Below are 16314 nucleotides of genomic sequence, written 5' to 3' on the forward strand. Positions count from 1 at the left end.
AACAGCATAGCGCTAGAGCCACCCCAAACCCGGCCACTGTACAACCCTCTGAGGAGCTTGTGTAGAGTATAGGAGTGCTAGTGACCCTGATGAATTGATGTGTCACAGTATACTCTAGGAATCAGTGCATTGGATATATAATACTGACAGAGGAGGTCAGAGTTAAACATAAAACAGTCTTTTTTTTTACGAAGTAGAACATTGAACCTCAAATGCATTTGATAGTGCAATTCTCTCTGGCAGCAGCAAGGAATCTGATGGCAGATTGGATGGCTGCAGTTATGTTGTACTGGCCTAGTAACGTCCTGGGTGACGGGTGTCTTAGTCGTAGTCCCTCACCTCAGGGGGGAGGGCTTCTTTAGATGCTGCTATCTCTGTAGATGCTGGTTATGGCTGTTCACTCTGCTGTCGAGCGTCTCAAGACTTCACTTGAAGGAAATTGTTCATTGTTCTGTCTGGGGAATCTCTCTAGGAGCAGGAGCTGAGCAAGGTGCTTCCTCTGCTCTCTGTCTCTGGACAGGAACTCCGCCACTCTTCGGAGGAAGCAGGACCAGCCCACTCCTACCAAGAGGGGTGGAACGGGGTGGTTAGCCCTGTTCTTTGCCAACCTTTTCCAACCATTCCTTGCTGTTCACTACAGCCAGAGGCAAACAGTAAAATACATGATGCACAATAATACACATTTTTTAGTATTCCCAGGTCTAGAGTATTACATATTCACAGGAAATGCCATAAATGTTTGATAAATCCATTTCTTACCTTTTGGACTTGTACCTACCTCTAGCACAGGGCTCCCCCTACCCCTGTCCCACTTGGTGAGGTGGCCTTACCAAGCATCTATCAGACATTAGGGCCCTTTCAGATGAGTCAGTTCCAAACATTGCTTGCACCTTGAATATGCAGCAGCCCCCGTTCTGACCTCCCAACACTGACGGGGTCGCATATGGAACATGCTTGTCTGAAAGGGGCCTTACTGTGCATCCTGTGGATATGCCATGAGTGTATAAAGTGGAAAGAATACTTCTATATAAAAATATAGATGCATGCCTAGTACTGTATATGGCATGTGTCTAAGATGCCATGAAAATGAAAAAGAAAAAAAGGGGGGTTTAATTCAATGAAGAAAGAGCTACAGACAAACCTTCCAAAGCAGGTTATGCTTCATTTTTCTTCTTCTTCAGGGTATAGCCCTTTAAATGCAGAAATACAAATGCATATTCCGTCAAGGTTTTTCACACAGGTCTCCTACCTGATAACAATGTTTATTCTGTGATTTCACAGCAGATGGACTCTTGGTGTCAAGGCCATTCCTTTTCTAAACTTCTTGTAACAGCAGTGGTGGAAATGCTTGAACATATCTGTACAGGCAATAGCCCAGTCTTTACGTCAATCCTGGAGCTTTTATTCTAATTACAAAACAAGCAATGAGCATTTTTCCCTATTTAACTAATGACACCTCATTAATCATCACATGAAAGAGAATAGAGGTCTAATTAAGAAGCCTTAAGGGACATCACAATTAATTGCTTCCATGTTAAGCAGGGACTAGTTGATTTTAACCTTCCATTTGAAGGAGCCTAACAATTAAAGACAATTCTGTTTGTGTCCATGGTGCTAAAACGTATGCCCCACACATCTCAATAAAGTCCACGTTTAAATGTTACTAAGATGTATCATTATAAAGATTTAGATCCTTGTCGATCTGCCGGATAGAAGACACTTCATCACCTCAGGTGCCATCTTGGTTTCCTAAAGGGAAAAGAGGATTATGTGAGCAGTTGGCGGCACAGTACATACAGGGTAATACAGCGCCACATACAGTCAGGTCCATAAATATTGGGACATTGACACAATTCAAACATTTGTGGCTCTATACACCACCACAATGGATTTGAAATGAAACAAACAAGATGTGCTTTAACTGCAGACTGTCAGCTTTAATTTGAGGGTATTTACATCCAAATCAGGTGAACGGTGTAGGAATTACAACACTTTGCATATGTGCCTCCCACTTGTTAAGGAACCAAAAGTAATGGGACAGAATAATAATCATAAATCAAACTTTCACTTTTTAATACTTGGTTGCAAATCCTTTGCAGTCAATTACAGCCTGAAGTCTGGAACGCATAGACATCACCAGACGCTGGGTTTCATCCCTGGTGATGCTCTGCCAGGCCTCTACTGCAACTTCCTCAGTTCCTGCTTGTTCTTGGGGCATTTTTTCTTCAGTTTTGTCTTCAGCAAGTGAAATGCATGCTCAATCGGATTCAGGTTAGGTGATTGACTTGCCCATTGCATAACATTCCACTTCTTTCCCTTAAAAAACTCTTTGGTTGCTTTTGCAGTATGCTTTGGGTGATTGTCCATCTGCACTGTGAAGCGCCGTCCAATGAGTTCTGAAGCATTTGGCTGAATATGAGCAGATAATATTGCCCGAAACACTTCAGAATTCATCCTGCTGCTTTTGTCAGCAGTCACATCATCAATAAATACAAGAGAACCAGTTCCATTGGCAGCCATACATGCCCACGCCATCACACTACCACCCCCATGCTTCACTGATGAGGTGGTATGCTTAGGATCATGGGCAGTTCCTTTCCTTCTCCATTCTCTTCTCTTCCCATCACTCTGGTACAAGTTGATCTTGGTCTCATCTGTCCATAGGATGTTGTTCCAGAACTCTGAAGGCTTTTTTTAGATGTCGTTTGGCAAACTCAAATCTGGCCTTCCTGTTTTTGAGGCTCACCAATGGTTTACATCTTGTGGTGAACCCTCTGTATTCACTCTAGTGAAGTCTTCTCTTGATTGTTGACTTTGACACACATACACCTACCTCCTGGAGAGTGTTCTTGACCTGACCAACTGTTGTTATGGGTGTTTTCTTCACCAGGGAAAGAATTCTTCGGTCATCCACCACAGCTGTTTTCCGTGGTCTTCCGGGTATTTTGGTGTTGCTGAGCTCACCGGTGCGTTCCTTCTTTTTAAGAATGTTCCAAACAGTTGTTTTGGCCACGCCTAATGTTTTTGCTATCTCTCTGATGGGTTTGTATTGTTTTCTCAGCCTAATGATGGCTTGCTTCACTGATAGTGACAGCTCTTTGGATCTCATCTTGAGAGTTGACAGCAACAGATTCCAAATGCAAATAGCACATTTGAAATTAACTCTGGACCTTTTATCTGCTCATTGTAATTGGTATAATGAGGGAATAACACACACCTGGGCATGGAGCAGCTGAGAAGCCAATTGTCCCATTACTTTTGGTTCCTTAACAAGCGGGAGGAAAATATGCAAACTGTTGTAATTCCTACACCGTTCACCTAATTTAGATGTAAATACCCTCAAATTAAAGCGGACAGTCTGCAGTTAAAGCACATCTTGTTCGTTTCATTTCAAATCCATTGTGGTGGTGTATAGAGCCAAAAATTTTAGAATTGTGTCGGTGTCCCAATATTTATGGACCTGACTGTACCTCTTACATCCAGTGACGTCTCTTTGATGTGGATGTTCTCTTTCCTCATCTTCTCCTTTCAGACCAAACCACCATTTTTCAGCCATTTCTCGTCTCTGCAGTTTGACAAACAAAATCTTAGTTTACTACTTTCCCATCATCCTCCCATCATCTGGACAAATCATCCTGATAATAGTAGTACCATGCAGATAGTGCCCTTCAATAATTATTGGCATATAGTGCCCTAAAATAACTGCGCCCAGCATATAGTGCCCCTGACACTAATAGTGTAAACATAACGTACCCCAAAAATAATTGTGGTAAGCTGATACTGTGCCAAGGTGCCCCCACAGTAATAATGCTCCCAAAAGTTCCACCAATAGGAATAATTCTCTGCTAGAGCACACATGGTAGTAATAGTGCTCCTACAGTGCCCCCAACATGTCCCCACTGTGCCCCAGAAGTAATAATGCTCCCATAGTGCCCATACAAGTAATCATGTTTCCCATAGACCCCCAGTAGTAATAAAGCCCATCATAATGCCCCCCAGTAGTAATAATTCTCCTTATGATTTGCCAGTGCAAAAAATACCCACTTTTAATGCCCCCAGTTGAGCTAATGTTCCCATAGTGCCCCCATAATGTGCCAGTATAAAATACCCCTATATAGTGCCCCCAGTAAATGCCCCCATAGTGCTCCTCTCCCCCTTCTTCCTAGTGCCCCCCATAATGTACCAGTATAAAATGCCACATATATAGTGACCCAGTAGATGCCATCAGTGTCCCCCATAATTTGCAAGTTTAAAATACCCCTTCTTAGTGCCCCCATAGATGAGCCCATAGTACTCCTCTCTCCCCTTCCCCATAGTACCCACCATAATGTTCCCCATTATAGAATGCCCCTATACAGAGCCCCCCCCCATATAAAATACCCCTTCTTTGTGGCCTCAGTAGATGCCCCTATAGTGCCCCCAATAATGTGCCAGTAAGCAGTGCCCCAATAGTGCCACCCAATAATGTGCCAGTAAAAAATGCCACCAATAATGTACCAGTAAGAAGTGCCCCCATAGATGCCCCCACCGTGCCCCCCAATAATGTGCCAGTAAGATGTGCCCCCATAGATGCCCCCCAATAATGTGCCAGTAACAAGTGCCCCCATATATGCCCCCAATCATGCACCAGTAGATGCCCCCAATCATGTGTCAGTAACAAGTGCCCCCATAAATTCCCCCCAATCATGTGCCAGTAACAAGTGCCCCCAATCATGTGCCAGTAGATGCCCCCCAATCATGTGCCAATAACAAGTGCCCCCATAGATGCCCCCAATCATGTGCCAGTAACAAGTGCCCCCATAAATTCCCCTCAATCATGTGCCAGTAACAAGTGCCCCCATAAATTCCCCCCAATCATGTGCCAGTAACAAGTGCCCCCATAGATGCCCCCCAATCATGTGCCAGTAACAAGAGCCCCCATAGATGCCCCCCAATCATGTGCCAGTAAGTAGTACCATATAAAAAAATAAACACTTACAGTATACTTACCTCCATCATGCTGGCAGCGATGCGATGCAGGCCTCTTCCGGCCTGTGCCCCGCGCTGTACGGCTCAGGCCTGCAGCCTATCAGAGGAACAGGGAAGGGAGACACCTCTCCCTCCCCTGCCCCGCTGCAGCACATCTATCTGTATCGCTGTCCTGAGGACGGTGATACAGATGACTATGGAGATGAGCGCTTCCACAATGGAAGCGCTCATCTCCCTGTGCCCTGCCACCGCCCCCCATTTGTCACCAAGGCCGCAGCGGGGCTCAAGAGGCAGCTAGCTGCCTTGGCCCCCCCAGGAGCAACTGGGCCCGGGGCAGCTGCCCCTTTTGCCCAGCGTTAAAGACGGCCCTGTATACTCAGGATAAGTTATCAATATCTGATCCTGACTCGTGGCAACCCCTCCGATCAGCTGTTTAAAGAGGCCAGGGTACTGCGTTCTTCCTCATACAGAGTTGTAACGTTCATTGGTCACATGGCCTAATCATAACTCAGCTCCATTCAAGTGAATAGAGCTGAGTTGCAATACCAAAAACAGCCACTATACAATGTGTGGCACTGTACTTGGTAAGCTGCAAGAAGAATGTGGTGCTCACCGGAGTGCTACAGCCTTCTCAAACAGCTTATCTGTGGGTGTGAGTTTGAACCCTACTAATCTAATATTGATGACCTATCCTCAATATTTCTTGGAGAACATTTTATTACCAGTTTAGCCAAGATGGCTACCCCCAATGATATGTGTCATTATCTGGTTTTAACTGGCAAAAGAACATTATAGGTGATGTATTCCTTTAATAGATACTTACTAAGGAATTTCTACAACCGGACTACACTGATGCTGCTACAGATCGTCTGATGACTGAACAAGCGTTTTCTCCTTGCTCCACCTGTCCTCTTTCTACCCTGCAATTACCCCACACACAATGCCAGCTTGCACTACCTGAAACCTTGGGACAGACTGTCAGGCATCAACTGAAATGGCAAAAAAAAAAAACATTTAATCCGGTTCTCCTGTAAGGTTGGTCCAGACTGGAAGGTAAATAAAACCCCCCATGAGACAGAAGCCAATTTTCCTTAACTTAGGTGAAAATTCCTTCTCAGATCTAAATCTGGCAATATGAGTAAATCTTGACATCAACACTTCATCAGAAATCTAGTATGCATAGCTTCTAACATTATTGTTTTCAACAAAGGTATCCAAGTCCCTTAAAATTATTCCAATTTATTAACCATGATCATACCCTCCGGCAGACATTTCCATAGACTCACTGATCTTACTGTAAAGAAGATCTATCTATGATGATTGTGGAACTTTACAGGAGCCACTACCACTGCATTCTGACATCCATTAAAATAGACTCCAGCATGCAAGTCCCTGAGTAAAATTCCTTCGAAGGGGTTATTCCATGATTATTGTAAAAAATGAAAATCATACATCATATACTGTAGTACATGCCAGTCTCTTTCTAGAACCAGCCCTGTACCTCACATGGATCCAGAGATCTCCCCATTCATTGCTCTGCTAGATTTATATCAAGCTGACAGCTCAAGAGGAGTGTCTGTTCTGCTGCAGCTAAGGGGGCGTGTCCATGGTCTCCCTATCACAGCTCAGGGGGCGTGTCCATGCTCTCCCTATCACAGCTCAGGAGGCGTGCCTCAGCTCTCCCTATCACAGCTCAGGAGGCAGTTGAAGGATGGAACTGAGCATGTGCGGCCTTCTCAGTGAGCAGGTCAAAGAAATAAGAAAAAAAAAACAGCAGGTGGCGCTATACAGATACATTTTATTGAATAACTCAGTGGCTATACAAAAACTTGTATTACATGCAATCACAAAAGTATTCAGATCCAAGTGCTTGAATGGGCCCGTGGACCGTCCGCACAGCAAAAAATTTGAACATCAAGTGAATTGGTGACATCTGTGATGTCATGCACAAATGCAGTAAGCCGGATTGTGACTAATGCACACTGGCGCAATATTAATGGTTTTTAGTTTGTGACGCCAATTGCAATGTGCACAGGTTATAGTCGCAGGGCCCTTTAAGATGTAATAACTCACGTACCAGGTGAGGAATGCCAGAGGGGGAATAATGTCTCTGTGTAATAGTAGTAATAGTGTCAACGGTGTCTCCTACCTTGGTACGGATGGACTCCTGGATCCTGGCTCACATGCAATAAAATGAGTGTTGTTAATAGGAGCAACTGAGGAACTTGGGTAATAGTAAATGAGATCCAGACTGGTGATATAATCCAACTTGTCTTTACTTAATGCAGCTTTGAATCCATACAAGATACAGCAATAGTCTTTAGGTCCCAGCAGGTATTGGCAATGTATGCCAGGGGTTAATGCCTCTTCTGCTCCTATACTATATGCCTGGAGAATCTGTCAGGTATTTATCTTCTGCTCTGTCTGTCTTCTGCTTGATATAGGCCTGACTAGCTGAGGAGGAATTTGGCTTCTCCTGGTCTCTGGATATGTACTCACAGCTTGGCTCACAGGGAATGCTTCTTCCTGGAGGCTGGAGATGGCTGCTTTTCTCGTCAACCAGCTGAGGCTGATGGCTCAGGCTGGGAAGAGTGATCTTGGCCTCATCCGAGGTTTGGATCCTAGGTTGGAATCCCTGATTCTGGGAGCTCCTACTAACACAGCCTTCCCCAAGAGGGGGGCTGGTACACACTGGATCTAACTGGTTTCTTCCCTCCCTATGAGGCAGGATATGGGAACATTCCACACCTCCTCAAAAAGGGGGAGCTAGATTGGAATGGACTATTCCAGTCTAGCAATACTAAACTGGCTATGGTCCTGCTAAATACATTGCTGCCACCTGCTAGTGTACAGGGAAGTTACAGAATAATATATGAAACAGGCATAGAAAATACATATAATGAAAAATGCAATGTTAGACTACACAAGATGATGACAATACATATGCACCTCTCATGTTGTAGCAGGGAAAAAGAGTTTAGTGACATACTCCAGGATGTCACATACCGTCCTCGGCGTATGCTTAGGAAGGTGAAGGAATCAGCTCTGGGTACTCAATAAATACAAAGTGCTGCGTGAATTACATATAAAGACATACGTAGACAAAACATGAAACGGCTTTCTCGAGGTTCCTGCCCGCTAGAATAAGGTGTCCAACACACAGTTTCCTTCTCTTGGTATAACCAGGTAACCTAAATACTGCAAACATTACTGACTGACTGACTGACTTCGTATGTCCTGAGCTCTGTAGACATCAAAGAAAGCATGGGGGTGTCTTTACTCCGGAATCCCACCATTGTGTAATGCAAAGCCCGCAAATGAAAGGGTGGCTTTATCCTGTATTCCCTTTCCTGCACCATAGCCTGAAGAAATTTGGCTTGTAGCACGATCACTATGATGACTAAGAGGAAGCTAAATATGGCTCTAAGGTTTGAGGTACCATACCTTAGGCAAAAAGGCTCAGAAGGGGAGGTATTTATCATCTCCATATCCTCTGGCAAGTCACAGGAGGAGGGCCTTTAATCCCGTGCGCTCCTGGAAATGAGACACCTCTGGATGGGAACAATCCGGAACATTTAACAAGTGGGAAGGAGCAGCCTAGGGCTTCTAACTATTCCCGAAGCAGCAGGGGTACCTGTGAAGTAATCTGGACCTGCCTGGACTTACCACTTGGTCCTACCCTGGGTACCTATGGGTATATATCACCGGGTGTAGGCCATTAGTATTCAGCGTCCCTATAAAGACAGTCTGTATAAGGGGGGAGAGAACAAGAGCTGTAAAAAGGCACACTTTAAGTAAGTTGCTACATTTTAGTTAAGTGCAATCATTGTAAACAGTGCATAAATTCACATTGCGGCATCTGGAATGATAATACACACAATGGGCAGGTTATCTTAAATGTTGCATAACTTGTAATCTTGAAAAATGAGTGCAAAAACATTATGCAAATATCAGTGCAATAATACACTCAAATATGACTTGAGTCCTTTTACTTGAGATGCTTGACTGTGGACAGGAGGAAAAAGTCCATAAGTCACTTGTATTCCTCTGGAACAATAAAAGTTAATTGTAATCCACACAAGGTAGTGGGTAATTTGCACAATGGGTAGTTTTCCTCACAGGAAAGTCTGGAAAACATCCTCCTGGATCCCATGTTTGAGGAGGCAAAAGTTTTTCTTTAAGCTGTCTGGTGCTCTCAGCAGCTGTAATGGTGCACCACTGCCCTCTAGTGGTGTCTTTAGGAATTGGCTGAGCAGTCAGCCTGGTGAATGCAGCTGTGACATGCTGCAAGCCGGGATCCCTAGCCGGTGCAGAGGTGGACAAAACCTCCGGCTGAAGGGGCTCTGGTAAGTAAACAGAGGGTGCCTGTGGCAGCTTCCAGGGCAGAATGTAGGGTTGTACTCTGGGATTGAAAGTCAGGACAGAGTTAATTATTTGCCCCACCTGTAGAGTTGGAGCCACAGGGATTTCAGGGCTCACTATGGGGACCTCAGGATTGAGACGTCCTGCTCTGGCAGTAGTAGCAGCACTGGGCGGCGGAGTGGAAGTTCCGGCCACCTCCGCCGCACCCGTAAGTGTCCTTGGCGGAGCAGGCCTAGGCCTGTTTGAGGTATCGGGACCCTCAGGGAGTGGTGCAGGGGCAGGTACGGACCGGGCCTGGGCCTCAGGGAGCGCGTCTGCTCCTACCTGATGTCGCGGCCGGGCGGCTGGTTCCGGTGCCTCCTGGTGGTCATTGCGGGGTTCAATCACCGTCTGCGGTGAAGGCTGGTCCAAAGCCTGGGCGACTGTATCAGCGGCATCCTCCGCGGGAGCAGGGTCAGCATCGGCGGCCATCTTGGTTTCCGGGTTGGCGGCCATCTTCTTTTCCGTCATGGTGCATGCAGGAGGTGAGGGTGGTGCCCAGAGGGAGGAGTCTGTACTCCCTTGGTTCACAATACAAAGTTCATGGTGGGCAGTCTTTAATTTTCCCGCTTCCAGGGGGGCGTAGTCATTATTTTCACGCTCTTGAGAGGGCGTTCTTGTCTTTTCCTGCAAGCATGGAGATGCGGCGCCATCTTGCGAATACGGCGAATTAACCCCCTGAGTACTCGTGGGCACCGCATGGTGCTTTCTTGCACAGCAACAAGGCAATAAAGTCAATTTTCAGGGTTTTGTACAAGCTGCAGCTCTTGCAATACTGTGAAATATGCGATGGGATCCGTTTTAACACAGGATTGGATCCGGTTCTGTTGGACAAGGATGGCACACAATTCAATCCGATCCTGTTCACAGTGACGCCAAAATATGCAGTAAGCCGGGTTGTGACTAATGCACACAGGCGCAATATTAATGGTTTTTAGTTTGTGACGCCAATTGCAATGTTTTAGTTACATGAGACCCACTCACACGTGTTGAGACTCAAAACACTCACTTTTTCAATTGGTCACTAGGACCATTCGTAGTCTCTAGGTTAACACGTGCTTCAGGATAACTAATATTAAAATATAACTTTTATTTCTTCCTATAAAAAATTAACTAGAACTCACACTTTTAAAATTATCAGTGGTGCCTGCACTGTTGCATATATGAATCTAATAGTTTGTATATATGCTCTCAATCACTGGAGGGCTCCCTGACTGTTTGCCTAATAGTTTCCACTGTGACACTGTAACAATTATCACAGTCAGTTGTTGCGCTCTGTTAATTCCACAGGGCGCTACTTTTAGATATTGAGCGTCATCCTAGTGTATGGAGTATGTCGGTCACGTCATGTGTTCATGTATTCATGCTCCGCGCTGCACACACTGGCTAATATCACATATCACACTCTGCCCCCCGACATGTTTCGCCAAGCACTTGGCGTCTTCAGGGGTATGGGCAGTAAATGTGTTGGGGGCGGGACTGGGCTTTTAAAACCTCCTAGTGCGTGTCATAACTGTATTGGCCAATGTGCATCCATGTTGCTGTTCACTATAATCTTACAGCCAATCGGTGTTTGCGTTACGTGATGTGTTAGGTAGTAGGATCCTCCCCCTTCCCTCTCCACCAGTCTGAACTCTGCTGCGCCGTCCGTCCCTGCGCTCAGACTTAGCTGAGATCGCTGGTTTTCACTTGCTGCGCATGCCCAGACACTCTGTTAGCCTGCCTTGTCCTCAGCTGTTAGTCAAGTACGTACGTCAGGACTGGATGCCGATCGGTGCCTATGTTTTTGCGCATGCTCCCGGACTTAGTAGTTGGTCTACTCTTCTTCTAATCTTCATGTACATGTGTCCGGATTTGGTACTGGACCTTGGCTTATTTTGGCATCTCTGGATGCTTCTGTATCTCTCATCTTTCTTATATTATGCGCATGTGTCCGATTCCAGGCATTTATATTTTCCTTAGTTTTTAGGAGGGCATATTAAGGCTTCCTTACAGTCTCCTCGCTTAGTGCTGTTCATGCACTTACATTTGGACTGGGGTATAATCTCTACTTGGCTGCTACATCAATCGTCCCTTATCATGGGCTGAATAATGTGATTATTCGGGTTCCCATGTCTATGTCCCACAGCATATTATCATCCTATTGCTTAATTATGTATGGTGCCTAATAGAGTATGTGGGACATATACATGGGGACCCTTGTAATATATACGGGTTCTGCACTTGTTGGGGCTATTCCCTTTTACTCCTACTCACTAATTGTGATCTTTGATCCTGGATACCATATAGTGACCTGTGATCCCCAGTTCTTCCCTTAGATATAGTGATCTAGTTTTTATTGGGGGGGAGGGAGGGGGGGGTCCTACTATATTTTATAGTGATCCACCACTTCAGTGTAACCACCAGATCCTTCTACTTGTTGTGTATTATTTATTAATTATTATTAAAATATATTGAATTTCTTTGTTGGTTATTATTTGTGAAGAGGGGGGGGGGGGTTGATAAAATACATCCCTACTCACCCAACCACGTGTCGGTGTGTTTAGATAATTTAAGAATGTGTTAAGTATTGTCGATGCTCATCTATAATGTGTGTTCCCGCTAGTCAAGAGTACTAACTCACTCTATGTATCCTTTATTAGATTTTGTAGGTGTCGAGGATCCTCCAGACTTACATCTAGTGTGTCTCCTGCCAGGTATGTATATTATAATATTTAATAGCCTCAGTTCAGGTTTGTATTATAGTTACTATTAATTAAGATCCCTATTCAGCTCCTTGGTTACGTGTGAAGATGCATTATGGGCCCAAATTTGCAGATCTTTTGAGGTGCCTACTTTCCCGCCTCTCCTATCAATTCAATGAAGTTCTATATATTTTTCCCTCATTCTCAATTCTCTATTAATTTACAAGTATTTTTTGGAATCTCTTTCATAAATATGATGCATATGTAAACCCCTCATTGAGACCGTGCGGGGCTAGGCTATGTAGGCGGTATATCCACCGAGCTTCCTCCTGCTGTAGCCTTTGATCCAGATTGCCCATTCTTGGGCCTAGTTTTAATTTTTGGATCCCCCAAACTTTTAAGCTCTGACTGTTTCCATTATCTATGTTTTGCACGTGTCTTGCAAGAGGTGTATCACTTAGAGTATTAATTGTGCTGAGGTGTTTTGAAATACGCCTTCTAAGTTCTTGTGTGGTTTTACCCACATAGATTTTGGGACAGCCACACTGAATGGCATATATTACTCCCATCGTTTTGCAGTTTATATATTCCTTAATCTGATACTTTTTATTATCAGCTGGGTTATTAAATTCCTTTTTGGGTGTCATTTTTCCACAGAAATTACAGTCACCACATGGATAGGATCCTACCGTGTGGAGCCAGGTAAGTTTCTCCTGTTTATTGTCTTGCATGTAATGACTATGCACCAGTTTCTCTCTTATATTTTGTCCTCTCCTATATGTGATGGCTGGTCTGGGAGCGATGATCTCCTTTAGCTCATCGTCTGCGAGCAAAATATGCCAGTGTCGTCCCAAGATATTGCGTATTTTTTCATGCTGTCCCTCATAATTCCCTATACACCGTACCACTTCTCTCTTCTGACTTCCATGTTGTTGACTTGTGCGAAGTAAGGTGGTCCTATCACTTTTTTTAGCCCTGTTGTACGCATAGTGTAAAGTTTTTTTCGGATATCCTCTCACTAAGAATCTATTATACAGGAGCTTACATTCATCTTCAAAGCTCTCCAAGGTGGAGCAGTTGCGTTTGGCTTGAAGATACTGCCCTATTGGAATTCCCTTTTTGAGGGGGATCGGATGATGGCTTTGCCAATGTAGCAGGCTGTTAGTAGAGGTAGGTTTCCTGTATATGGTGGTATTGACGCTGCCATCATTTTCCAAAGAGATCGTCAAATCTAAAAAATTGATAGTTCATTTGTCTATTTACGCAGTAAACTTTAGGCCTAGAAGGTTATCATTGAGTTCTTTAACAAATTCAAAGAAATGAGTGCTCGTGCTGTCCCATAATATTAGGACGTCGTCTATGAAACGACCCCAATAAAGTATGTGTTTGGTGAAATGATAATTCTCCTCTGTAAATACTGTGCGCTCCTCCCACCACCCTAAAAATAAATTAGCAAAACTAGGTGCACAAATCGTCCCCATAGCTGTACCAGTGACCTGTAAATAATACTTCCCGTTAAATATAAAGTAATTGTGTGTTAACAGAAATTGTAATAGTGATAAAATAAATGTGTTGTGCTCTTGATATTGCGTGCCTTTAGTGTTTAAATAATACCTGATTGCTTCTAGGCCTAAGTTATGCTGGATACTGGTGTAGAGAGCTTCTACATCCAGACTTGCTATCAACGTGGTTTTGTTGACTTGGATATCTTGGAGTTTGGTTAGCGTATCCTTTGTATCTTTCAGATAGGAGGACAGACTGGGTACAAATGGGGATATCATCTGGTCCACATAGCCGCTGATCCCCTCACATAGGCTTTGATTGCCTGACACTATTGGCCTTCCTGGTATCGGATCCCGTTTTTTGTGTACTTTGGGAATAGCATAAAAAGTGGCTATAGTAGGACGGGGATTGTAGAGAACTTTCATCTCTTCCTTGGTGATGAGATCTTTAGATTTAGCTTCATCTAATATGGCTTTTAGTTCTTGTTTAAATCTCTCTGTAGGGTTCCCTTCCAGTAATTGATATGTGTTCTTATCCTCTAAAAGAGCCATCACCATACTAACGTAGTGCTCTTTTTTAAGGAGCACTATGTTGCCGCCCTTATCTGAGGGTTTGATTTCTATCTCCTTGTTTTCCATCAGGTTTTTTAAAGCCACTTTTTCTTGAGGATTTAGATTAGATCCCACTCGTGATTTTTTAGTTTTTTTTTTCTGAAGATCTTTGGTAACTAGGTCTACGAAGGACTCTATTTTACCATATTTTGTAAATGGTGGGGTAAATCTGGATTGCGGGGTTAGAGTGCTGTGTGGTGCCTTCAGTGGTACTATTTCTCCTCGATGCTCTCTTTCTAGATCCTCTAGGATTTGTATTGCTTGTACTTCTTTAGTATTAAATTTGGTTGGGTCTTTCTCCAAATTTTTATGCTCCTTATGTAAAGCTAATTTCCTAGCAAATAAGTTGATGTCTTTTACCCAACTGAAACAGTCAAAATACGGTAACGGTGTAAATGACAGGCCTTTATTTAATACACTTTCATGTTCTGATGTTAGTGTCAGGTCCGTAAGATTGATGATTTGCATCCCCTTGTTGGGTGATTCAGTGGCTATGTCCCCTGACGATATCCCCATTTGTCTCGATCCCTGAGTTGTACTCCAGGCACTAAAAAATGGGGCATAAATGTTTGTGTTGTAGCTCCCGTTTGAGTGGTGGTTCCTATTGGGACTCCTCCTGATGCTTGAGGTAATAAAGAACAGGAAGATGGCTGTACTGTAGATAGCTGTCCTTCTCCTACATTTGTTACCCCACTGGTATTTGTCAGCACCGGATTGGGACATCTTGAAGGATTCTGAGAGTTGCCTTGATTCCTAGTTTGATTGTAATTGGATCTGTTATTACCCCTGCGTTTGTATCTCGGCCTATAGCCTGTCCTATATGCTGGGGTATTGCTCTCAGGTTCTGAAATTTCTGATTCCGATATATCAGTGTACTCGCTGCGGTTATAATTGCTGCGGTAATTAATTTGACTGTTTTTTGTATAAATTTTTCCTGTTTCAAAATCTTTTTTGTCCCTATTATATTTCTGGTGCTTCCTTTCTTTCACTTCACTTTGTAGGTATTCGATGTTCTTCTGAAGTTTTATTTCTAGATTGATAAATTCGGTCTGAGATCTATAAACTTGAATATCATTAATTTCTTTTTCAAGTTGTAGGGCGGTTTTACTTAATACCTTTTTTTCGTGTTCTAACAGATATGCCTGCATGCGCAAGGAGCTCTCTGTCAGCAGGGCTTCCCACCCTTTCTGGAATTCGGGATCGTCTTGATGGGAATTTGGTCTTATATTAATTCTGATGCCTCTATATACAATGTTTTGTTGCAGGTAAGTCTCCAAGATGGTTACCTCCCATATGGATCTAATATATTGTTTGTAGGTTTTATTCAATTCCTTGAATGCAAAATTGATATCTAGGGCATTCACTGGGAGGTCTTGTGTGGAAAAGACTCTGCTGGCTTCTGATAGATACACTGAAGTGGTGGGTTGGTTGGACAGAAAACTTGCCATCCTCTCAGAGAGCACCTTTGCACCTAGTGGCGAGATTCCTTTCTCTATGGGGTCACGGTTTAAGGGGTTTGCCCCCTCTTATATATTTTAGTTACATGAGACCCACTCACACGTGTTGAGACTCAAAACACTCACTTTTTCAATTGGTCACTAGGACCATTCGTAGTCTCTAGGTTAACACGTGCTTCAGGATAACTAATATTAAAATATAACTTTTATTTCTTCCTATAAAAAATTAACTAGAACTCACACTTTTAAAATTATCAGTGGTGCCTGCACTGTTGCATATATGAATCTAATAGTTTGTATATATGCTCTCAATCACTGGAGGGCTCCCTGACTGTTTGCCTAATAGTTTCCACTGTGACACTGTAACGATTATCACAGTCAGTTGTTGCGCTCTGTTAATTCCACAGGGCGCTACTTTTAGATATTGAGCGTCCTCCTAGTGTATGGAGTATGTCGCTCACGTCATGTGTTCATGTATTCATGCACCGCGCTGCACACACTGGCTAATTGCAATGTGCACAGGTTATAGTCGCAGGGCCCTTTAAGATGTTATAACTCACGTACCAGGTGAGGAATGCCAGAGGGGGATAATGTCTCTGTGTAATAGTAGTAATAGTGTCAACGGTGTCTCCTACCTTGGTACGGATGGACTCCTGGCTCACATGCAATAAAATAAGTGTTGTTAATAGG

Source organism: Bufo bufo, chromosome 2, assembly GCF_905171765.1.
Source record: "Bufo bufo chromosome 2, aBufBuf1.1, whole genome shotgun sequence".
In the NCBI taxonomy this organism is placed as follows: Eukaryota; Metazoa; Chordata; class Amphibia; order Anura; family Bufonidae; genus Bufo; species Bufo bufo.